This window comes from Ursus arctos, unplaced genomic scaffold (genome assembly GCF_023065955.2).
Source record: "Ursus arctos isolate Adak ecotype North America unplaced genomic scaffold, UrsArc2.0 scaffold_10, whole genome shotgun sequence".
Classification (NCBI taxonomy): Eukaryota; Metazoa; Chordata; class Mammalia; order Carnivora; family Ursidae; genus Ursus; species Ursus arctos.
Window position 1 is genome coordinate 30,953,645 of NW_026622764.1, and position 25,806 is coordinate 30,979,450.

Consider the following 25,806-nt stretch of genomic DNA (forward strand, 5'->3'; position numbering starts at 1 on the left):
GAGAAGGAAAAAGAGAGAGTCAGGCAGAGTTGTAAGATTTTTTTTTGGTCTAGCCTTGGAAGTCATGTAGATCACTTTTTTCTTACTCCATTGTCTGAAGCAGGCATGAGTCTGCCCAAATTCAAGAGGAAAGAACATAGACCACGTATCTTGGTGAAGGAAGTGTAAGTTACATTGTAAGAGGAGCATGTGGGAATGAATGAACATATAAGTGTGGGCATCTTTGTAAAGTATAATTTCTCATATACTCCTTATCATCTAGTTATTCTTGCCCATGAGCCCAGTTTTCACCTGGGGCTATAACTGTAATATGCAAGAAGCTGTGATGAGCCAGAGCACTAGCTTGGTAGACCTTCTGGTGAGTTTAAGAATCTGAAATAGAGTTCTCTTTCTTGTCCAGATAGAAGATTCCAGAAATGCTTCTTTATTTCTCTGTTAGAGATTCTTACAGATTAGTTGTTTGTATCTGAGCTCTCCTCTTTCATCCTATTTATGTCTTAATTATTTTTTTTAGAGGAATCCAGTAGCTCAAGCTAGTTTGTCATCTGTCAGGAGTCAGTTCTTTAGTATCCTTCTTTTCCTAGTAGTCTCTTTACCTAATTAGAGCCTTGATTTCTTCATTGCCCTAGGAATTATTTAGAGAAGTGTGGTTTTGTTTCCTTACATTTCTATTTGATTGGGTTTTTGAATTTATACTTTAAAAACGTTTTCCACCTTTATTGCATCATAGTCAAAATGGCTTATACTATTTCTACTTTTTGGAATTTGAAGTTAAGTATACAGTCATTTTTTGTTACTGCTTAAAGGAATCTTGAACAAAATGCATTGTTTTTTGGGGGGAAGCTGTTTTTTTCCTGCTCAGATTCCTTTTAGAATTCTCTTTTTATCTTTGAAATTCAGAAAATGTTCAAGCCATTTCCAGATGATGGCCTCTTTTCATTACTATGCATGTTACAAAGCAAACCATTTTAATTTGCAAGTTCAGGTTTATATATACCTCAGGATTTTTTCCTATATTGGATCTATAATAATTCCTGGTTTCATATCTTACTTAAAAGGCCTTTTACATCTTTTTTTAACATCAAGATTATTACACTATTTTGAATATAGTTAGATCTTAAGTCTTATCTGGAGTGATTCTTTTATTAAAGTATATAAGTAGCTACTAATTACTTTATTTTCTTCCAAATTTTATATCTAGTTGTTCTAATATCAGTGATTTAAAGTGACACATTTAATGATTTTAAAATTCCTACATATACTTAGAAATATTTCTGTACTAGTGTATTGTGCATTGATCTATTTTTCTATTTCTTTAGATATCTCCAGTGCTGTTTTAATTAGAGCAGCTTTACATGTATTTTCATACTACTTCAAGGCACATTCCCTACCTTTTTTTCCTCTTTTGGTGTTTTTCGGATTCTCATATATATGTTTTTCAAATGAAATTTTGAAATTCATCAAATAATTTTGATGTTTATAACTTGTGCATTACTACCAATCAATACTCTACGAAAGAAATGTTCTATATTGCATTGTCCAATATGATAGTCACCAGCCACATGTGACAATTGAGCACTCGAAAGTTGGCTAATGCAACTGAGGAATTGAATTTTTTTTCATCTCTGGGTATTTCTTTATTAGAAAAGAAATTAACCATTCACACTAGAGACTGCAGAAGGAAATTAACTTAATATTGCAATTCTAGAACAAACTTCACCATAAGGGACTCTTAAGTTTTCATAAAATGTAAAGAAAAAAGAGAGAGAGAAAATCATTTAGGACTGTGTTTTTCAAATTTGGCCACTTTCACAGACATATTCTTAGGGGAGGGGTTTGCAAGTTTTCTGTGATAATATTTTAAATTTTATATTTTACTTCTCTTTATAATATAAACAAGTTAATATTCACTTATTTAGGATTATGTGGGCAACATCTTACATAACAGAGCTGCCATAGCAGCTGCACTTGTACGTCGGGTCCCTGCAGTATCCACCAAATAAAGACCACCTGTGCTTAACTCTTCATGTGGTGTTTCTCAGATTGGGTCCTCAAGACCCTTCACGGAGTTGTTGAACATTTCCTATGGGATTTGTGAGCTGTCAAGATTAAGAACACTGGTTCACAGCAGAAATTCTCAAATGGGATGAGGTAGGATGGGGATGATGACTGGGGAGGCACATCTAACTTGAAAAAACACATTCGAAATACCTATTGTTTTTGTAGTGCAAATTCTATAAAGTCAGACTCAATAAAATAGGCAGTAGCAGAAAACCAGTTAAAGATTCATCCTTGAGGGTGTGGGATAAACTCGGTTGAAAAACACCGATTTAGAGGTAGAGGGGTCCTAGCGTATAGAGAATAGTTAGTAAGAAACATGTGTCAAAGAGAAAGAACATCTTTTGAGTCACTGAGTGAATCCTAAGCCATAACTTGTCATGGTTTCTTGGAACCCAAAGGGCCAATTGAGAGGAAACTCAAGATGTCCATCAGTCTTCTCAGACTTGTGATTTGGGGCAAGTTGGTCCACTTTTAATATTAAGTCAAAAGAAGGAAAAGCTGTTTTTGCCAAAAAATGTACCCTATCTCTCTCTATTTTTTTTTTATTTTTTTTGGTTACCATATTTCAGAATCTTAAGTAAACAGTTGCTGTTTAATGGTAGCCCCAGATACATCCACTGGGAAGTATGGTCATTTGTAATGCCATCCGGCTCTCAAGGGGGATATCAGCCTGGGGTCTGCTCTGTAATTATTGTAGAGCTCCTATTTGCTTTAGCTACTTCAGCAGTTCTCCACTCTGAGGCATTTGTACCATTAGTGCGTCCATCTATACAGTCTTTACTGATAAAGACCAAGGTACTATTCTGGCTCCTGTGAGCTGTTGCAAATAATCTTGAATCTTGATTGTGTCACTGGTGACTGTGATATCAACAAATTCCTAAAGCCCTTGTTTGGAGGGCAATGGCTGAGGAGCTCTTGGATCCTTCTGCAGTAGAGGCAGGTAGGCTTAATGAACACAGCCACCTTCCCAGGTTGGATTTTGCTGTTCACAAACTCTTGAGCCCATGCTGACAGGCAGGTGCCTCCTGGGGATCCTTAATTGCAGGTATTGCTCAGGGTATAAACCCTTGAATTTTTAATTTAATATAATTTAATACATTTAAATTTAAATAGCCACATATGGTAGTGGGTACTGTACTGGACAATGAAACTCTAAAGCTAGAAATAAGTAGGGAAAAAAATAGATCATAGATATTCCTGTCAGGGGACCCTTTATCTTTTTGTATTTTCTTTTCTAATGTGTGCTGATGTCAAAGTAGGCAGGTAAAGTTCTTTATACAGGCTGCTCTTCAGCCTAGATTCATGTCCGGGGACACGGTGTGACTCGGACCAGCTTTCTTCTTGGTGCAACTAACCACTGCATCAGGGAAGGGACCCACCATATCTAGTAAACCTATATGTCTTGAATTAGTCATTTGGCACAACAGGTCTTAAATGGTCTATAATAGCGGAAATAGAGTGGTTCTTATCTTTTCCCCTATCTGCTCTCATCCTCTCAAATAATGGCAAGTTAATGAGCTTCTACCAGGAGCTTTCTTTGACTTACTTCCTGTGTTAATTAACTACTATCACACTTTGAGTAGTGGAATGTTAGTTGTTGCTTTCTTATTTTGATTTAGAATTTCTAACATTCTAGTTCAAGAATCCATAGCTCCTGCTGGCTCAGTAACCATGTTGTATTGAATAAGCCAGTCATCTGAGTATCTGTCATGCCAATGCTGTGTTCTTCTAGATACCTAGATAGTTGTATTTTGTTTCATATGACCTTGGTCCCTTTGCCATAACTGCTTGGACCAAAGGTATCTGAGTCTGACTCACAAAGGCATAGACTGAACAGCAATCTGTGTGGTGACATTAAAAAATCAGTTCAGCCAATTTATTTCTTTTCCAAGCTTGATCTAAGAAAATCTAAGTAAATGATTCAGGTAGCCTTGCAGTAGTTGGTTAAGAATCCATTAGGATGAACCAGGGCCATATAAGTTTTATTGTAGTGCCTCACAGACTAAGCGATGAGGGGCCAGAAACTAAGTGTAAGCAGAGGGAGCTAGCTGGTCCCTAAGGGACATGCTGTGGAAGTGAGAGCATGCTGCCTGTGGAAGAGATAGAACAAGTACAGTTAATCAAGTTGCTCGGTTTTTGATGTCATTACAGTCCCAGAGTATAAAAATGCTTAAAAATAGCCATTTATTTAAATTTATATAGCTTACTTTCGTGTTTGCTTATTTTTAAACCACTTTATTGAGGTATGATTAGCACAAAAAAAACTGTACATAATTAATGTATATATATTTATTTTCTTGAGAAAACTTCTTGAAATTAGTTTCTGTTCTTCACAATGAAAAGAGTCTTGTCTGAAGGCTTGATAGAAGTTTTCACTAATTTTGTATTTTGTTTGGTTCTCTTTGGGGAGAAATGGTGATTAGATACTTTTTCTCATTTCTCCCTTTTTCCTGAAAGTTATCTGAGGGCTGTGTGTGTGTGTGTGTAGTATGCATGATAGTAGGGAGAACATTCACGGGCACCTGGGTGGCTCAGTTGGTTAAGCATCTGCCTTCAGCTCAGGTCATGATCTCAAGGACTTGGGATCAAGCCCCGCATTGGGCTCCCCAATGACATTTTGAATGACATTTTGTTTCAGGACTGATAAAAGATGCTATGAGGTGCCTGGAGGATATCCTCTTATATAGGTTTTTCTTTGGGACTTTAGTTCTGTTCAGAGAGGCTGGAGTTCTGGATGGAAGAGGAGAAAATGGTCTTCCCAGAATGATGGGAGCTGGAGGTGGGAAAGGTTTTGAGAGGATTTCCATTAGTGGCACAGACCTACACGTGTTGTGCTTCAGACTATCGCCACCCAGGCCTGTGGTTGTCATGAGTGTCTTATGAACAAGTTGCAGTTAAAGGAGAGGGGGGCACAATTATGAAGGACATAACCTGTGCAGCGTGAGATTAGTGTCCAGTGGAGGGTGAGGGAGCAGACAGAAGGCAACCTCATGGAGTAAATAGAGTCACAGTGATAGTGTTGATCTCCATGAACTAAAGGCCATTGACTTCTTTTATTTCCTGGATTCCAGATAAGACTCTAGTTTCTTTTGCGAGTCCAGGGGGTTTTGAGAAACTCAAAGAAGGAAAAAGTGAATTTTTTATTACCCTGGAGAACATATTATGTTTGATTTAAAAATTAATGTTATGTTTCTTGATCTGTGTGTGGAAAATCTTCATTCCTGCTACATATGTTAAAGAGTTTTGTCTTTATTCAATAGTCAGTGAAAAGATAATGAAAAATTTTAAGGAGAGTGACACCACAAATTTGTATTTTAAATACAGCTTTGTGTTGATGGATTTAAAGGGCATGGACAATAGTTAGAAGCTATTACACATTTGTTAGTGAGAGATGATAAAGTCCCCATCCAGAGTAGAGGCAATAGGGAGACTGAGGAGAAAGTTTGTTTCTCAATTGAGCTTGGTAATTGGATAGAGGGAGAGCTCAAATTGACATTAGATCTGTGGCTTAAATAACTGGGTAGGTAGGTAGTTGTTGTATCACTGACATAAGAAAGACAAAATGTTGGTAGAATTTGTCATATTATGGTGCCTGTGATATCTCAAGGAAATATTGAGAAGGTGCTGTCCAGGTTAAGTTGGATACCTGAGTGTGAAGTTGAAGAAAGGATTCTGAGCTGAAATAATGATGTAGATTGGTCCAGTTGAGGGGCAAGGGATTTGAAGGCATTGGTAAGTGTATTCAGCTCATCCCCAGGAAGAGGACAGGAAAGGACTTGGCAGGGATGACATGAAGGATGCAGAGTCAGAGCTGAAGAGGAGATACCAGATAAAGGCACTCAAATTCTTCATTAACATAGTATCACCTTGGATATCACAGAGATATATGCTCTTAATGCTTCAGATAATTTTGTTTTGTTACTTTTAAGTAAATACCATAATGGTAAAAGAAAAAATCCTCCAGATACATTTGGCAGAAAAATAGCTCCATGAAATAATTCACACACACCGAAGTATTTGGTGGCTAAATCCATTTGTGAAACGCTGTCTGGTTTATACCCTATAGGAGATTCATGGTGGCCATTAACATAAAGGTTTCAAGAAATCCTGCTGCAGTTAAGAAACCAGTCTAACCTGGTATTTCTCAAACTTCCCCTACCATAAAACTTTATTTTTAAAGTTCAACAGCTATTAACATTCCTCTAGAATGATTAGAAAGAACAAATCTAGGAAAAGATGGGAACTAACCCCTGTTTATCATCTCACAGTTGAGGTAGGATCAGATATTAAATCATTGGTCTAAAAGAAAATCATTTCAGATTGCTTGTAGGGATCCGCCTATACTGCCACTACAAAGATGTCTGACTAAAAATTACTGCTTAAAATTTTTGGTGTATTTTGTAGCTACCATAGTAGTATTTTCTTTATTCTCCTTCTCTTCCTCCTTTCTCTTCCCCCTCCTCCTTTACTCCTTCATCTCCTGCTTTTTTCTCCCTCCTTTCTCCCCCCTTCTCTCTCTCCCTCCCCCTTTCCTCTCTCTATTTTATGTAATCATAATCACACTGTATGTACTCTTCCCACACTAAAAATGCTAAAAATGCTTGTTATAGTATTATAAAAATTCCCATTAAAAGTTTCAATTGTTGCATAATATTTTATCACGTGGATTTGTTATAATTAACCACACCTCTTCCGGACCCTTGCTTCAAATGCATTTGTATATGATCTGCTGTGATAAATATGCTTACAATGAGTTTTTCCACATTTTGAGATATTTTCTCAGTAATTAAAATTTTTTAAAGTGTATCTTTTCACAAGGATTTTTGGGACAGTTTAACCATTCCCATAACGTGATGACAGCAATGAAAACCTATCAGCATTTTTATTAGAAATGATTCTTCTAATGATTAAAAATACTGTATTAGAACTTGATAAGTAAAACAGTGCCTGTGTTATTGTCCATCAATTTCTCCCTTTCCATAATTTCTCCACCATTCCTTTTGTTAGCTTTTCCCATTCAGCCTACAAACCATCTCCTTTACCCTACTTAAATCTTATTTTCTCCTTATTCTACCACTCCATTTCACACCTTTATTCATCAAACCCCTTGGAAAAAAAAATAGTCCAGACTCACTTTCTCACCTTCCAATCAACCATTAACATCCCGCAATCAAGTGTCTGCTGCCACAACTTAAAATACATTGTATTATAGTTTAGCTTTTGCTAGACTGTGTGTGCCCTAAAGCAGGAAGGACGGTCTTGGTGTGCATAGCAGTGGCATAAAGTGTATAGTCAAATAAATGAATTCATTCAACAAACATGGTATGATGTTCATGGAATGATGTTTATCCATTCTTCACTTAAGCATACATAATGGAAGTAATGGAAATCCAATATAACTTTTTCTAGGAGTTATTCTATATTGTATTTCCTTTCCCTTAGCATTCACTGGGATGATCTGTCTTTTTGTGTGTGTCTGTTTGTGTACCTACCTCCCTGATTGTCTGCCATATATATCTATCATCTGATTGTATCTAACTTTGTTAAATTCTGAATCTTTATTAAGTTTCTATAAGTTGACTTGATAATATTCTAATGGTTGTCAGTGCAAGATAATCTGTACCATAGATGCAGGTAAATGGCATATTTTCATTAAGATAGTGTTCCTCATAACTGTAGGGACAGAGTTTGTGACCAGGATCACAGAGGCCAATGTGGTTCAGGGAGTTAGATGAAATGTAGAAGCCACTCCTGTGAAGGGTTTGTGTCACATTATTCCATCTCTAAAAAGAAGATACTGAGTGGTGTTTGGGTGGCTCAGTCGGTTAAGCATCTGCCTTCGGCTCAGGTAATGATCCCAGAGTCCCAGGGATCAAGCCTCAGCAGGGAGTCTGCTTCTCCTTCTTCCTCTGCCCCACCTCTCCTGCTCCTTCTCTCTCTCTCTCTTGCTTACTTTCTCTCTTTCAAATAAATACATAAAATCTTTTAAAAAAAGAAGATATTTGCTAATTATGTGACACAGTTGTGTGATCAGAACACTGTACATGGTGCCAATACCAAAGGAAATAAGGAAGGAGTCCCTTATTTGGAGCAATTTTTCTAACTGGAGTAAGCAACATATATATAAGTATATCACTGGAAAAATGTACATGCACATATGTTTGGGTTGTGTCCACTACCAAAGAATTGCTAAAGTTATTACAAGATTGTGAATGAGATGCAGTTTATCTGGAAAGACTGTAAGAGAGATCAATATTTAAGTCATATTAAGAACTTTCATCTTAAGACAAAGAGAGGGTTGCTTTGAAGATGAGAATAAAAGCTTGGGGTAGAGAAAGGGGCGTGTTTGAAAGGTCAACAGTGAAAGTGAGCAAAGTGGTAGACAGTTGTGATCCTGCCTATTCATAGATGTAAGAAGCAGTTCTGAATCATTTCTCAGCTGAGCAAAAGGTGCTGAAAATGAGTAAACATCACGAGGCAGGAGGTTGTTGCTATTTAACAAAGGAGCTTTTTGTCTTGGCATACAATTAAGGATATGAGAATGAAAAGGCAGAGGAAGAAATGTAAGTATATGACATGGTGTATGGCTATGAGGAAGAGTAAAGATACAGATGAGATTACAAGCCTGTGATCGGTCGTGATGCTCATGGAGACGTTGGGCTAGGTCCTAACAAAATCCTATGTCTGAACCAAAGATACCATTCTATAAAACAGAAAGGAGGAGTAGGGGGAAGAGAGAGGCAAGTTTGGGGAAGCATTACTTTTTAAAGTAATATCGAACAAAATAGTAGCTGAATTATTTAAGAGAAAGAGAATGGAAGGGGGAAATGAGCATCTTGCACAGTACTACAGTGACTAGATTCCTTCCTTCCTAGGAGAGTTACAAAAGAGCCCCCAAAGAAATGGCTTTCCTAGAGGTTTGTGTGCTCCAGATGGGACTCCAGAGCGATTCATGAACTACACAGAGTGGAATACAGGGCTGCTCTTCTCAAACTGTGAGGCATGCCGAGTTCAAGAAATACTGATTTAGGAGGTAGTGTTTGCTTGCTCCTGTATCAACACCTTACTATTAGAGACAGCCCATAGGTACAGGAAGTTCACAGGATAATGTCCACAACTCTGCAAAGAGGATGAATTCATGAGAGGCAATTGGGAGGACACTCTGTGAGAAGGAATATGGGGGAATGTTTGTGCCATGAAAATGCCTTCTTTCAACCTTAAGAGTGAGGAAAACATTAAATTACATCAACTGTGGAGTATTAATTTATTTTGTTATAACATAGCTAAAGAAAATAACTTGTGAATGGCATTAATGAGAGAACATATATAAAACCTTCTTTCTCTTATTTTCCTTAATCAAACATTTCAGCAATGTGGGACAGAAGATTGTTTTTAGAGATTCCTTTTGTAAATTGTAAGGGAGTAGTGGTCTCTGTCCCTCATACAGCTGCTGCCTCCTTAAGGCTTTTCTGAAATTAGAAGATAACAGTAGTTGGTGTGTTAATCCTGTGCAAAGGCCATATGCGCAAAGGAAACATTTGAGTCTGAAGATTTAATTGATCATCAGTCAGGATTTGTCTTTTCTAAAATGTTAAACAATCACCAGTTTGTGAGCAATAAAGCCAATATCTTCAGGAATAATTGTGGCTGACATATTCAACTTAAGAATCTAAGGGGAGATAATCAATCAGCATATCGTAATGGGTTAAAAAAATGTTCATATACTTATTTTTGCTACCTAAGATAAAATCAAGTTTGAGAAGTAGATAATACTTTGGGTGTTGGTAAGTATTCAGAAGTACCTAATATTAACCCAATTTTTAAAGTAAGTTTTGTTAAAAAAATATAGAAATTAAATGAACACAAAAACTAAGAATAGACCTTGATGATTAGTACAAAGGGAATACATCTGTGTAACCACCCCCTAGAACAAGAAATAGAATAGAAACAGCACCCAGATGTTCTCCTTGTTACTGTCGCATGCTCCTTCTCAAAAGTAACATCTGTCCTGAAATCTAACATCATAAATTAGTTTTGCCTGCTTTTAAAAATATATTTAAATCTATCATGATTCATCCAGATTGTTGAATATAGGGGTGGTTCATGACTGTGAATTATTTTCATATTTGAGAGAAAAATGACCATGTCTTTAAAAATTGGGAAAACAAATGTAAAAGACAGCTCCTTATTAATATTCAAATATAGGTATCATAGTAATTTTGATAAGCATAACCTCAGATTGATTTCCTTATCAAGTTCACTTCTGAGACTATGTGAGAACAGGTAGTTTATTAGGCAGATGACCCCAAGACACACCAACAGGAGAGTGTAGAAAAGAGATGGAGAAGAGAAGGAAGGACTAAAGAGGGTGACTAAACAGCTCGCTGCTGCTTTTGGCAACTGAGGCACAATTCCACTGGAGACCTCTGAGAGACGATGTAGAAATCACCAAGAATTGTCCCAGCCAAGGGGCAAAGAAGCTGGGAGATTTATCCACCACCTTTCACATTAGTTGGAGACTGCTCTCCATGGTGTAAATTCCCTGGTAATTCCAGTCCACTGTGCACATAGGCAGAATATGTTCTCACAGTTGAAGAGAACTGTCAGGTAGAGAGTTGCAGGTAGTTTGCCAGCAGAACCTGCAACTGGAAAGTCAGTGATGAGAAAGTGTAAGTAAAACAGTATCTGCTACAAATATAGTCTCAACCAAAAGGCTAAAGTAAAGTACAATAATGAATTACTGTTTCGCAAATAGCTGTGGTCAGACTTAAAATGAAGGAATGTAAGTGTTTGCATAATCACCTTTATATCTTGAGGAACACACTATTTCTAATAAACATATATGTATTTCCTTGGGGTTCCAGATTGGATCTTTGTCTTGACTGTATTGGTTATGGGCACCTAGGAATGGGGGCTGTATGGTCATAGCCCTGGTTCTCTATTGCAAATTCTTGATTTATTTTGATAATTAGCCATTTGTAATTGACCTCTAAAGAATACTGGGTTAAAAATCAATCAGGGAGGTTACATGAAGGAATGGAATTGTGAAGACCAAAATATTCCATCAATTTGAATTTTTTAAACTTGGTCTTTGATAAAAAATGAGATTAAACTTGACCTTTGATATTCGATGACAGATTATTCCTGTGTTTGCATGAGTTTCAAATGTAGAAGTAACAACTCACTTCTGTTATGTGGAGAGCTTGGAAACCTTTTTAGTTTGCAAAAGGAAGGTATATTAAGATGTATAAAATTATTTATGACTTTCAATTTCATCCTTACTATCTAGAAAGCGTTTGGAAACTATATCCATGAACTTTGCATATTCATGATTATCTAGAAAGGATATTATTCAGAATTTGGTTTAAAACTATTGCTCTTAGTTTACATATTCTTCCAGCTCCCACTTTACTCATCAAAACTACTCAGGGATGAATATAGTTCTAAGAAGCTAGGTAACTTTGTCAGCTCATTTAAAAAATCTTTGTTTTGAGTAGCCTACTGTATTTTCAATACTGCTGAATGGAAATTCCCTTTCTTGAAGTTCTTATTCATTCTTTTCCATCTTTACACAAGGGCAGGTCAGAACACTTCTATTCATTTTTTCCTGGACAACAGGCAGACACATACAATACTCTCACCCCTCCTTTCCCATTAAATTATCTGTTTTTAGGCTGATCTTTAAATTGTTCATAAGGACATGGTACTGGATCCTTTTTTCCTGCTTTTTTGTTCAAACTTAAATTTGTTGATAATGTTTTGGTGGTATATTATCCAGAACTGAAACCAATATCCAAGGTATGCTCCTTGAATGAAATATGGTAGAATTCTTTATTCTCATATTTTTGGAAGCTGTTTCTCTTGATAAAGAGTAGGATGAGTCAGGAAATCTTTGTTTGGACACAAATTGAAATAGAATTTGAACATTTCTATATGTATTGGGAATCATGAGAGGTTTTAAGGGGGAAATTGTAAAACCAGGTTCAATTTTTATAAAAGTAACTTTGGTAGCAGTAAAGTATAGGTATTATTAGGGAAAATAACAATTTCTGATTGAATTCGCCCTGTTTTTATATCATCTATAGATTTGATTAATAAGCAATCAATGTCTATATCTAAGACATCATGATACACATGGGGTGGGAAAGTTAGGAAGACACAGTCCCAGATCAAACAAGTTCCTCCTTCCAAGTCACTTACACCTTCTTCAGTATGATCATTCAACCGCTTACATCTCCATCCAGTGCATTTTTATCTTGGATACCAGGTGCTAAAAAAAATAATGCTGATTGAACCATTTTTATCACTTATGGGATACAGACACTGTTTTTAGTGCTTTAAATATTAACTTATTTAATTTTCTTCCTAACTCTTTAAGGTAATATTATTTTCATCATCATTTATAAATGAGAACACTTAGGGACACATAATTTAAGTAGTATGTCCAACATCCCACAGCTGGTTAAGTGGCAGAGCTATGTTCCAGGTCAGAGTTTTGGTTTGAATACATTCCCTGAACCTATTCACTGAACTGCCTCAGAAGAGCCAAGACAATGTAGAATGAATATCACCTAATGTGACCATACAGAAAAAACCTCTACTTCATGGGCTTTTGAAATAGACATTTATGCCACTCTAAGAAAACTCAATTTGTGGGAGTAAGGACTGAAAGACAGGAATAGTAAGACTGTGTGGTTGTTGCCATTATGAGACTAAATATATTTCAGTTGAGAAATGGATTAATTAAATAGGTAAAGAAAGTCCCATTCTACCAAAAATAAGTTAAAAATGAGGTTTAATTTAATTTTTTTTGAAAACCACTCAGTTTTTCTTGCAGAGTATATTATTAATAGTTAAACTATTTTTTTAAATTCCAATTTACACTGAATTGAATATAAGCACTAGTTCGTAATTAGAGTGTTTTAAATCTAAAAAATATCTATATTCTCTTGATGTTCAATTTTAGTACTTGCCCCAAAACTTTTCCATTTATGGTCAATTCTTGTTATTCATGGTAGTTATGTTGTATAAAATCACTACGAACACTGAATTAGTGAATATTGACCCACTGGTCCTAAGAAATACAGAATTGGGTTCCTGTGAGCTTCAGGGTGCAATATTTTTGTCAACCAATCAATATGTAACTTTGTTTTATGTCTTTCTGTTTAAAGGTACCTTATTTAATATGTATTGTTGATGCATTAACATCAAACTCACAACTAATAGCACTAAACTCATGCCTGAGTAAAACTTACCTAACACATGTATTTTCTTCATAAGACACATACAGCATAGCCTTCTTGCATTAAGGACTTAAGCATTATGCTTGAAAAACATTTTAAATAGCATAATCGCCAACATAAAACACAAAAATGCAAAAATTAGCACTAAATATACCAAGAAAAGGATACTTGTTTACAGTATCAGAACTGAAACAAGGCAAAAATTAAATTGAGACTTTTGATCTCAATCAGGAATGTGCATGCTAGATGACTCAAATACTTTACTACCTGCACATGTCCACAAATGATAATGAAAACATAACGAATATTGATTTTGGAGTACTAAGTAAATTTTAGCAAGTAGGCAAATTAAAAAATACAGAATCTGGATAATGAGGATGAACTGTCTTTGTATTTTATTAAAACACTATTAAGGATGGGCTGTAAGTTGGCATCATAACTGAAAGGATTTAGAAATCTCTAGTATTTTTTTCTCAAGGAGCTTATTTCTCCAAGTATTACAATGTTTTTAGATTGTCTTTTAAAAGGAGAGTCAGAATTATTGTTCTAAATGGTTAAGAATTCTCTTGCTGAGAAGAGTTAATGGGATTAACTGGGTTTAAAATCTGCAGTTTTTTTTTTTTTTTTCTTTCCTTATCTCTTGGGATCATTGGGGATTACAGGTATTACAATAGATAAAGCTTTATGAAATAGTTTTAAATATCTTCATATAACAAGCTATTAAAAATGCTAAATTTGTCAAACTGCTGGAGATCAAAGACAAAGATGAAAGTAGGCAGGGAAAAAAAAGACATGTTACTCTAAAAAGTGGCAATAATAAACTTGATGACCAGCTCTACAGCATGCAATATGAAAACCAGAAGACAATGGATTGTCATCTTAAAGAGCTGAAAGAACAGAACTGCCATCCTGGAATCATATAAATTGTGGAAATACCCTTCAAAATTGAAAGCTAAATAAAGACTGTTTAAGGCGAGAATATTAGACAATTTGACATGAGCACACCTGCAGTACAAAAATATTAACAGAAGTCAGGCTGAAGAAAAGTAATCCTTGACAAACTATAGGAAGGAATAAAGCAATAAAACAATAAAATTCAATGGAAAGGTACATGTGTGGGTAAAGATAACACAATATTGACTCTTTAAAATAACAATAATGTCTTACAGAGTTTATAACATATGTTAGAAGTAAGATATATGAAAACAATAAAGAAAAGGGGAGAAGGATGTAAGCAGAGTTAAATGCTTGTGAGTTCCTTACTTTATTTGAGAAGTAGTAAAAGTACTTAGTTAAAGTAAAGTGTAGTAACTGAAGGATGTGCATTGTAAGCTCTAGAATAACCACAAAATAATAATACAAGAATGTATAACTTAGAGAAGGAAAAGAGAATAATAAAAGCTACTTGATTCATCAAAAGGAATGCAAGAAAGGAAGAATAAAGGAACAAAGAACAAATGGAATAAGTAGTAGACAGCAAGTTCTTAGGCATAAACTTAACTATTTTTAATTACATTAAATGTAAATAAAATAAGCAATCCAATTAAGAGTTAAGATTATTAACCTAAATAGAAAATAAAAAAAACCCTTGACACCTAAATGTATGCTGTTTATAAGAAGTACTAAAAATAGGCTGACCAAAAAAAAAAAAAAAAAAAAGATTGAAAGCAAAGGATAGAAAAAAACCCTATAGTTTTTTTTTTAAATTAATTAATTAATTAATTAATTAATTTATTTATTTATGTGAAAGAGACAGTGTCTGTGCACACAAGCATGAGCAGGGAGGGAGGGGCAGAGGGAGAAGCAGACCCCCGCTGAGCAGGGAGCCTGATGCAGAACTCTATCCCAGGGCCCTGGGATCATGAGCTGAACCAAAGGAAGATGCTTAACCAACTGAGCCATCCAGGTGCCCAGAAAAAAAAAAAAAAAAAAAAAAAAAAAAAAAGATTTAACACTAACTCCAAAAAGCAAATGCACCTACATTAATATAAGGTAGGATACATTTTGAAGTAAGAATGAGATTTCATAATCTTTAATGTCCATCAGAAGATACAAAAGTCCTAAATTTGTATGTACCTAATAGCAAAATTCAAAATATATAAACCAAAAGTTGACAAAACTAGAAGGATAAATTAACATCTTTATAATCAGAAGTGGAGTTTTAACATACCATTTTCAGTTATGGAATAAGACAGGAAAATCATTAAAAATACAGAAGATTTTCGTATTACCACTAAGAAACTTGACTAAACTGAAAAAATATAGAATGTAGGTGTAACTCTAGATTTAACTAATTCAGAATGCACATTCTTTTCAATTGCAAATGGAACATTTTCAAAAATTGACCCTTTGCTGAACTGTAACTTAAGACAACTTTCAAAGGACTGAAATGATACAGAGCATATTCTCTGACCATAGTGTAATGAAACTAAAAATTAATAACGTAAGCATTATTAGAAAATCTCCCAGATTTTTCGAATGTGATTACTAGTAAATGAAGAAATCACAATGGAAATTAGAAAGTAATGCATGATCTTGGAAAAACATTTTGAAAGTACAACATATCAAAACGCCCTCAGGTGGCAGTCATAAAGGTTGGGACAATAGATACTTGGTCTAAACTCCTCTCTCCCCAAAGAGAAGGTGGAAATGTTGCTGTGCTGGGGGTAAGGTTTATGGAGAGTGTGTCTGAGTCTTTTCCACCTGTTTAAATGTGGGTTTTTCCTCATTCGCCAGATGTGTGGGAGTTGCTTAGTTTCTGGATTTCTTTCAGAGGGAATTATTCTGTGTGAACCTGTAGATTTGGGGTATCCTTGGGAAGAGACGAGTTAAGGGGCCTCCCATGTTACCTATCTTAGACTGGAACTCCCTGTGGTACTTTTGCACCCTTGTTTTGTTCCTGTTTCAAATAAAATGTTCAGTATTTCACTATTAAATATGACAGTTTTTTGGTAAATGCCTTAAATTTAAAGAGATTGTTTATATTATTAGTTTTCTAGGAATTTTCTAAAATCATGAATAAGTTTAATCTTATCAAATGCTTCCTTACAATTATGAGCATGATCATATGAGTATTCTCCATTCTGTTAATATGTTGAAATGCATTGATTGATTTTTAATGTTAATTCAACATTGCATTACATAATAAATATGACTTATTTTCTAATATAAACATTTAAAGCTATATATTTTCTTTTTGATAAATATATTCTGATATGTTGTATTTTCATTATCATTCTGTTCAAAAATTTTTATGATTTCTATTGTGATCTCTTCTTTAACACATGGATTATTTAGAAATTTACTGTGTAATTTCCAACTTGTGTTTTTCTATATATTTTCTTCCTATTAATTTTTAAAAACTATTTTTTATTTATTAGAGAGAGAGAAAGCACAAGCAGGGGGAGGGGCGGAAGGAAAGGGAGAGTGAGAATCAGACTCCCTGCTGAGCAGGGAGCCTGACCCAGTAGAGGGGTTACTGGATCATATGGTAATTCTATTTTTAATTTTTTGAAAAACCTGCATATTGTTTTCCACAGTGGCTGCACTCATCTGCATTCCCACCAACAGTGCATGAGGGTTCCTTTTTCTCTACATCTTCATCAAAACTTGTTATTTCTTGTGCTTTGATTTTAGCCATTCTGACAGGTATAAAATGATATCTCATTGTGATTTTAATTTTTTTAAGTAGGCTCCTTGTCCAACATGGGGCTCGAACTCATGACCCCAAGATCAAGAATCACATACTCTACCCACTGAGCCAGCCAGGCACCCCTCATTGTGATTTTAATTTGCAGTTTCCTGATGATTAGTGATGTGGAACATCTTCTCATGTGTGTGTTGGTTATCTGTATGTCTTCTTTGAAAACAGATGCATCTGATGTGTCTGTTGGTCATCTGTATGTCTTCTTTGGAAAAACGTCTATTCAGGTTCTCCATCTATTTTTTTTTTTTTAATTGACATATAATGTATTATTTGTTTCATGGGTACAGGTCTGTGACTCACCAGTCTCACACAATTCACAGTGCTCACCATAGCACATACCCTCTCCAGTGTCCATCACCCAGCCACCCTATCCCTACCACCTCCCTCCCCTCCAGCAACCCTCAGTTTGTTTCCTGAGATTAAGAGTCTCTTATGGTTTGTCTCCCTCTCTGGTTTTGTCCTGTTTCATTTTTTCCTCTCTTCCCTTGTGATCCTCTGCCTTTTTTCTCAAATTCCACATACAGCAAGATCATATGATAATTGCCTTTCTCTGATTTATTTCTCTTAGCATAATATGCTGTAGTTCCATGTCATTGTAAATGGCAAGATTTCATTTTTTGATGGCTACATAATATTCCATTGTATATATGTACCACATCTTCTTTATCCATTTATCTGTCAATGGACATCTAGGCTCTTTCCATAGTTGGGCTGTTGTGGACATTGCTGCTATAATATTTTAATCAGATTATTTGTGGGTTTTTGTTGTTTTTGGTGTTGAGTTGTATAAGTTCTTTACATATTTTGGACGTTAACCCCTTATCAGATATATCATTCGTAAATATCTTGTTTGATTCAGTAGGTTGCCTTTTTGTTTTATTGATGTTTTTCTTCACTGTGTAAAAGCTTTTTATTTTGATATAATCCTAGTAGCTTAATTTTGCTTTTGTTCCCCTTGCTTGAGGAGACATATCCAGAAAAATGATTCTATGGCTTATGTCAAAGAAATTACTGCCTATGTTTTCTTTTAGGAATTTTATGATTTCAGGTCTCACATTTAGGTCTTTAATCCAGTTGAGTTTATTTTTGTGTATGGTTCAATTTCATTCTTTTGCATATAGCTGTCCAGTTTTCCTAGTACCATTTCTTGGGTATACTGTCTTTCCCTATTGTATATTCTTCCCTCCTTTGTTGTAGATTAATTGACCATATAATCATGGATTTATTTCTGGCTCTCTATTCTGTTCTATTGATCTATGTGTCTATTTTTGTGTCAGTACCATACTGTTTTGATTACTAGAGCTTTGTAATTTATCTTGAAATCTGGGATTGTGAAACCTCCAGCTTTGTTCTTCTCTTTCAAGATTGCTTTGGCTATTCAGAGTCTTTTGTAATTCCATACAAATTTTAGGATTCTTTGTTCAGAATGTTCTGTGAAAAATAGTGTTGGCATTTTGATAGGGATCCCATTGAAGCTGTAGATTGCTTTGGGTTAGTATGGACATTTTAACAATATTGGTCTTTCAATCCCTGAGCATGGAATATCTTTCATTTGTTTGTGTCATCTTCAATTCCTTTCATCAGTGCTTTAGTTTTCAGAGTACAGGTCTTTCACCTTTTCGGTTAAGTTTATCTCTTTGGTGCAATTATAAGTGGAATTTTTTTATGGTACACAAAGCTTTATTGAAGTAGAATTTGCATACAGCAAAATGCACCTATCATGACTGTACAGATCATTGATTTTTTGAGTAGAGGATTGTTTTCTTAATTTCTCTTTCTGCTGCTTCATTATTAGTGCATAGAAATGCAACAGATTTCCGTATATTAATCTTCTATCCTGTGACTTTACTGAATTCATTTGTTAGTTCTTGTAGTTTTTTGGTGGAGTCTTTAGGGTTTTCTTTATATAGTATCATGTCATCTGTAAGTAGTGAGTTTTATTTCTTCCTTACCATTTTGAATGCCTTTTATTCCTTTTCTACTCTAATTGCTATGGCTAGGACTTCTAGTACTATGTTGAATAAAAGTGGTGAGAATGGACATCCTTATCTTGTTCCTGATCTCAGAGGAGAAGCTCTCAGGTTTTCACCACTGCATATGATGTTAACTGTGGATTTTCATATATGGCCTTTACTATGTTGGATATATTTCCTCTAAAACTACTTTGTTGAGAGTTTTTATCATAAATGGATGTTTGCTGTACTTTGTCACATGTCTTTTCTGCATCTACTGAGATGGTCATATGGTTTTTATCCTTTATCTTATTAATGTGATGTATCTTCCTCTTGATTTTTAATTTAATTCTTTTGTGATGAGAACATATGAACATATAATACTCTAAAATGTAAGCTTGTTTTATGGCCTTACATATAGTCTAGCTTGGTCAATATACCATGTACCCTTTAAAATCATGTGTATTTTGAAGTTATTAGGAGTAGTGCTAAGTATCCATTAGGTCAAGGTATTGATGGTGTTGTTCAGTTTTTTACATCTTATTAAATTTTGTCAAATTGTTCTCTTGATTTGTGAGAGAGGGACATTATAATCGCCAGGTGTGCTTTTGGTCTTGGCTATTTCTTCCTTTAATTCTGTCAATTTTTTTTCTTTATGTTTTGAAGCTCTGTTATTAGGCATATATTCATTTGTAATTGTTATTTCCCCTTTTAAATTAACCATTTTATTTTTATTGAAATTTCCTTTCTGTCTGTACAATCTACTGTATCTGATCTCCCCAGCCTTCTTATACTTACTTTGTGGCAGAAGACTCCCAAGAGGGTCCCTAAGATTTATTGTCCTAGTCCCCAGAATCGTGAATATGATGAGATATAATTCCTACAAATATGCTATATTATATGGAAAAAGAGAGATTATTGGGGTGGGCCTGATCTAATTATATGAGCTGATTGATACAGACAACTTTCCCTGGCTGATCACAGAAATCAGAGAGATTGTAAGTATAAGGAGGTTTCGAGATAAGGAGGGTTCTCCATTGCTGAGACAGAGAAAGTCATATAGAAAGATCTGAGAGAGACCTCACATTGCTGAAAGTGATCTCCAGTTGACAACGAGAAAGAACATGGGACCTCTGTCATGCAATTTCAAAAAACTGAATTTGGCAACCACCTGAATGAGCTTGGTAGCAGATTCTCCTGAGTCTCTAAATAAGAGCCCACCCTGGACAGTACCTTGATATTGGCCTTGTGAGACCCTGAACAAAGAATCCAGTTGAGCCTGCCTGGACTTCTGACTTAAAGAAGCTATAAGATAGGAAATGTGAGTTATTTTAAGCTGCTAAGCTTGTGTTAATATGTTAAGCAGAAATTTTAAAAAGTAAAGAAACTAATACAATTTTCATGATATATCTTTCTTCCATTTATTTATTTATTTATTTATTAAATTTTTTTTAAGAGAGAGAGAGAAAGTGGGGGAGGGAGTGAGAGAATGTTAAGCAGGGTCCATGCCCGTGTGGAGCCCAACATCGCACTTGATCTCACAATCCTGAGGTCATGACCTGAGCTAAAATCAAGAGTTGGATGCTTAACTGACTTAGCCATCCAGATGCCCCATCTTACATCCACTTATTTTTATATGGGTTTTCTGTCCCATCTTCCTTTTCATGTTCTGGGACTCCATTTACACATATGTCAGATCATTTTGTATTATATATAAAATATATAATAGATATATTTAATCTTTTATTTTATATATATTTATTTGTATATATACATTTTTTAAAACCTTGTTCTTTATTTTTCAGATTGGATAATTCTACATATTTATTGTCAATTTACTGACATTCCTACTGTCATCTCAAATATATCAAGTCAACCCAGTGAATTTTAAAAATTTTATATATTATGTTTTCAGTTTTGGAATTTTTATTTGATTCCTTTTTTATAGCTCTTATTTCTCTCTTGAGCATATTTTCCTTTATGTCACAATGAGTACTTATAATAGCTGCTTTAATATCATTATCTGCCAGATACAAATTCTGGATCATCTTATGGTTTATTTCTGTTGAGTATCTTTTCTTTTAGAAAGGGTCTTATTTTCTTGGTTCTTTGTATGTTAAGTTACTTGAGGTTGTGCACTGTACATTGTGAACATTATAGAGTGGACACTTTAATTCTGTCACATACTTTTAAAGAGCATAGATTTTTTTTTTTTTTTTTTTTTTTTTTTTAGATTAGACGTTAAACTTCAGTGGATTCAAACTGAAATACTGTGTCTTTGACAACAGCTCGAGTCTTATTTCAGTTCTTTTATCATTAGCTGGGCTTCCTTGAGTCTTCCCTACACATGCATTGTTTATGGTTCAGCCAGATATTTGGATATACCCAGAATTTGGGACTCTCTTTCTGAAACCACCTTTCTAGGATTTCTTCTTCATTTTCCATCAAGGGATTCTGTTCTCTGAGTCTTCAAACTAGAGAGATTATTGGTTTTTTTATAAGTTTTTATTTTAATTCCAGCTAGTTTACATACAGTTTTATATTAGCTTCAGGTGTATAATACAGTGATTCAATAATTCCATATATCACCCTGTGCTCATCACGACAAGTGCACTCCTTAATCCCCATCACCTATGTAATCCATCCCCCCCACCTACCTCCCCTCTGGTAACCGTCAGTTTGTTTTCTATAGTTAAGAGTCTGTTTCTTGTTTTCTCTCTTTCTCAGTCTCTCTCTCTCTCTCTCTCATTTTTTCCCCTTCGCTTGTTTGTTCTAGTTCTCAAATTCCACATATGAATGAAATCATATGGTATTTGTCTTTCTCTGACTTATTTCACTAAACATTATATTCTCTAGCTCCATCCATGTCCTTGCAAATAGCAAAGTTTCATTCTTCTTTATGGCTAAATAATATTCCTTCATATTTATATAACACCCTTTCTTTATCCATTCATCAGTGGATAGACACTTGCACTGCTTCTATATCTTGGCTGCTATAAACATAGGGGTGCGTGTATTCCTTTGAATTAGTGCTCTTGTATTTTTTGGGTAAAGATCCAGTAGTGTGATTGCTGGATCATAAGGTAGTTGAAATAGAGATGCCTGGGTGACTCAGTCAGTTAAGCATCTCCCTTCAGCTCAGGTCATGATCCCAGGGTCCTGGGATCCAGCCCTGGGGCTCCTTGCTCACCTGGAAGCCTGCTTCTCCCTCTCCCTTTGTCCCTCCCCGCTGCTCATGCTCTCTCGTGCTCTCTCTCTCGAATAAATAAATAAAATCTTTAAAAAAAAAGGTAGTTAAAATAGTTTTAACTTTTTGAGGAACCTCAGAACCGTTTTCCACAGTGGCTGTACTAGTTTGCATTCCCATCAGCAGTGCAAGAGGGTTCCTTTTCCTATGCATCCTCACCAACATCTGCTGTTTCTTGTGTTGTTAATTGTAACCATTCTGACAGGTGTGAAGTGATATCCCATTGTAGTTTTGATTTGCATTTCCCTGACAATAGCTGATGATGGGCATCTTTTCTTGCATCGGTATGTCTTCTTTAGAGAAATGTCTGTTCATGTCTTCTGCCCATTTTCAATTGGATTATTTGTTTTTTGGGTGTTGAGTTTTATAATTTCTTTATATATTTTGGATAGTAAACCTTTATCAGATATGTCATTTGCAAATATCTTCTATTCCATGGGCTGGCTTTTAGTTTTGTTGATTGTTTTCCTTTGCTGTGCAGAGATTTTAATTTTGATGTAGTACTGATAGTTTGTTTTTGCTTTTGTTTCCCTTCCTCAAGAGACCTATCTAGAAAGAAGTTGCTATGGCTGATGTCAAAGAGGTTCTGCCTGTGTTCTCTTCTAAGATTTTTATGGTTTCAGGTCTCACATTTAGTTCTTTAATCCGTTTCAAATTTATTTTTGTGTATGGTGTAAGAAAGTGGTCCAGTTTCCTTCTTTTCATGTTGCTTTCCAGTTTTCCCAATACTGTTTGTTGAGACTGTCTTTTTGCCATTGGATATTCTTTCCTGCTTTTGTCAAAGATTAATTGACCGTATAATTGTGGGTTTATTTCTGGATTTTTTATTCTGTTCCATGGGTCTATATGTCTTTTTTTGTGTCAATTCCATACTGTTTCTATTACTACAGATATAACTTGAAGTCCAGAATTGTGATGCCTCCAGCTTTGCTTTTCTTTTTCAAGATTGCTTTGTCTATTTGGGGTCTTTTGTGGCTCCATACAGATTTTGGGATTGTTTGTTCTAGTTCTGTGAAAATTGCTGTTGGTATTTTTATAGGGATTTCATTAAATGTGTAGATTGCTTTGGGTAGTATAGGCATTATACCAGTATTTGTTCTTCCAATCCATGAACATGGGATGCCTTTCCATTTCTTTATGTCATCTTCAGTTTCTTTCATCAGTGTTTTGTAATTTTCAGAGTATTGGTCTTTCACTTCTTTGGTTAGGTTTATTCCTGTATATTTTATTATATTGAATGAAACTGTAAGTGGGGTTATTTCCTTAATTTCTCTTTCTGCTACTTCATTATTAGTATGTAGAAATGCAACAGATTTCTTGTGCATTGATTTTGTATCCTGCAACTTTACTGATTTCATTTATCAGTTCTAGCAGTTTCTTGATGGAGTCTTTCAGGTTTTCTACATATAATATCATGTCATCTGCAAGTAGTGAAAGTTTTACTTCTTCCTTAACAATTTGGATAGCTTTTATTTCTTTTTGTTGTTTGATTGCTGCAGCCAGGGCTTCCAGTACTATGTTGAATAAAAGTAGTGAGAATGGACATCCTTGTCTTGTTCCTGACCTTAGGGGAAAAGCTCTGTTTTTCCCCATTAATGATGATGTTAGCTGTGGGTTTTTCAAATATAGCCTTTATTATGTTGAGATATGTTCCCTCTAAACCTACTTTGTTGAGGGTTTTATCAAATGCTTTTTCTGCATCTATTGAAATGATCATATGATTCTTATCCTTTCTCTTATTGATGTGATGTGTCACACTGATTGAAATGTGTGCAAACCAGGAATAAATCCTGCTTGATTGTGGTGAATGAATTTTTAATGTATTGTTGGACTTGGTTTATTAGTATTCTGTTGAGGATTTTTTTCATCTATGTTCATCAGAGATATTGGCCTGTAGTTCTCCCTTTTATGTGGTGTCTTTATCTGCTTTTGGTATCAGGGTAATACTGGCCTCATAGAATGAATTTGGAAATTTTCCTTCTGTTTCTTTTTTTGGAATAGTTTGAGAAGAATAGGTATTAACTCTTTCTTAAATGTTTGGTAGAATTCACCTGTGAAGCTATCTGGTCCTGGACTTTTGTTTGTTGGGAGTTTTTAAATTCAGTTTCTTTGCTGGTTATTGATCTGTTCACATTTTCTATTTCTTCCTGTTTCAGTTTTCGTAGGCTATATGTTTCTAGAAATTTATCTATTTCTTCGAGGTTGTCCAATTTGTTGGGATATAGTTTTTCATAATATTCTGTTAAAATTGTTTGTATTTCTGTGGTGGTGTTGTTATTTCACCTCTCTCATGTGTAATTTTATTTGAGTCCTCTTTTTTTCTTGATAAGACTGGCTAGAAGTTTATCAATTTTATTGATTTTTTTCAAGGAACCAGCTCCTGGTTTCATTATTATATCGGGGTTTTTGTTTGTTTGTTTGTACATCATTTTCTTCTTACTAATCTTTATTATTTCCTTCCTTCTGCTGGTTTTTTATTGAAGTTTTGACCACCACCTGTGGTGCCAGTTGTAGCCTACCCTCTGCATTTTGGCTGTGAAAAAAAAAGTGAAAGACCACATATAATTTCCATCTTCTAAACATCAACTTTCCTCTTAAATCTGCTACTTTTGTTCTGTCTTGAATAGTTTTAAGTAGCTATATTTTTATTGTATGTTCTCCAGAGTTTAAAATTGTTATCTATGAGAGGGTCGGTCTGATAGGAACCTATATGACAATTATCAGAAGTGGAATTTTTCTACATTTGTTCTTAAAATAACAAACCTCTATCTAAGAAAAACTTCATGAAAGAAACAACAAGAGCAACAATAAAAACTTCAGGTCCAGATATTTTCACTGATGAATTCTTTTTAATATTTAAAAGGAAATTATATCAGTTACACAAAACTTCTTTCAGAAAAATAGAAAAGGAATTACCTTTCAACTCATTTTGTGCCTCCAGCGTAACATTGAAATAAAAACCTGATGATGAACTTATAAGAATGGAAAATTACTGGATAATTTCTTTCACAAATATAGTCACATATTAATAATCCTGAAAAGGCATTAACAAATCAATTCCAGTGATATATTAGTAGCAGTTTATGCCATGACCTAGTGGGGATTATTTCAGAAATGCAAAGTTGATTTAACTATTACATACCAATGTAATTTTCCACATTAGTACATAAATTTAAAAAACTGTATGATTTTCTCAATTTATGCAGAAAAAGCATTTATTAAAATTTAACGTTCATGACTTTTTTAAAGTTTATTAATTTATGAATAAAAAAGAACATTCTAAGTATGATAGAGTATATCTACATAAGTCAGCATTTAATGGTAAAATATTGATCGCTTTACCTGTGGGTTCAGGAGGAAGACAGGGATATCCATTGTCGCTAGTTCTATTCAACAGTGTACTAGAGATCCCATCTAATGCAACAAAGCGACAAAGAATAATAAAGTGTATAAAAACTGAGACTGAGCAACATTGTCGTTATTGACAGATGACTTATTACATAGAAAATACAAAAGGGTATGTAAGTTCAAAAGATTCTCCAAATTACTAGAACTATTAAGTGAATTAAGCAAGATTGTTGGATACATCAATATACA

General features: G+C 34.7%; 1 pseudogene; it reads right to left on the reverse strand.

The window, feature by feature from the left end:
- Positions 1-2,749: 2,749 nt before the first annotated feature.
- LOC130542626 (glutaredoxin-1-like) lies at positions 2,750-25,584 on the reverse strand (annotated as a pseudogene).
- Positions 25,585-25,806: the final 222 nt, after the last annotated feature.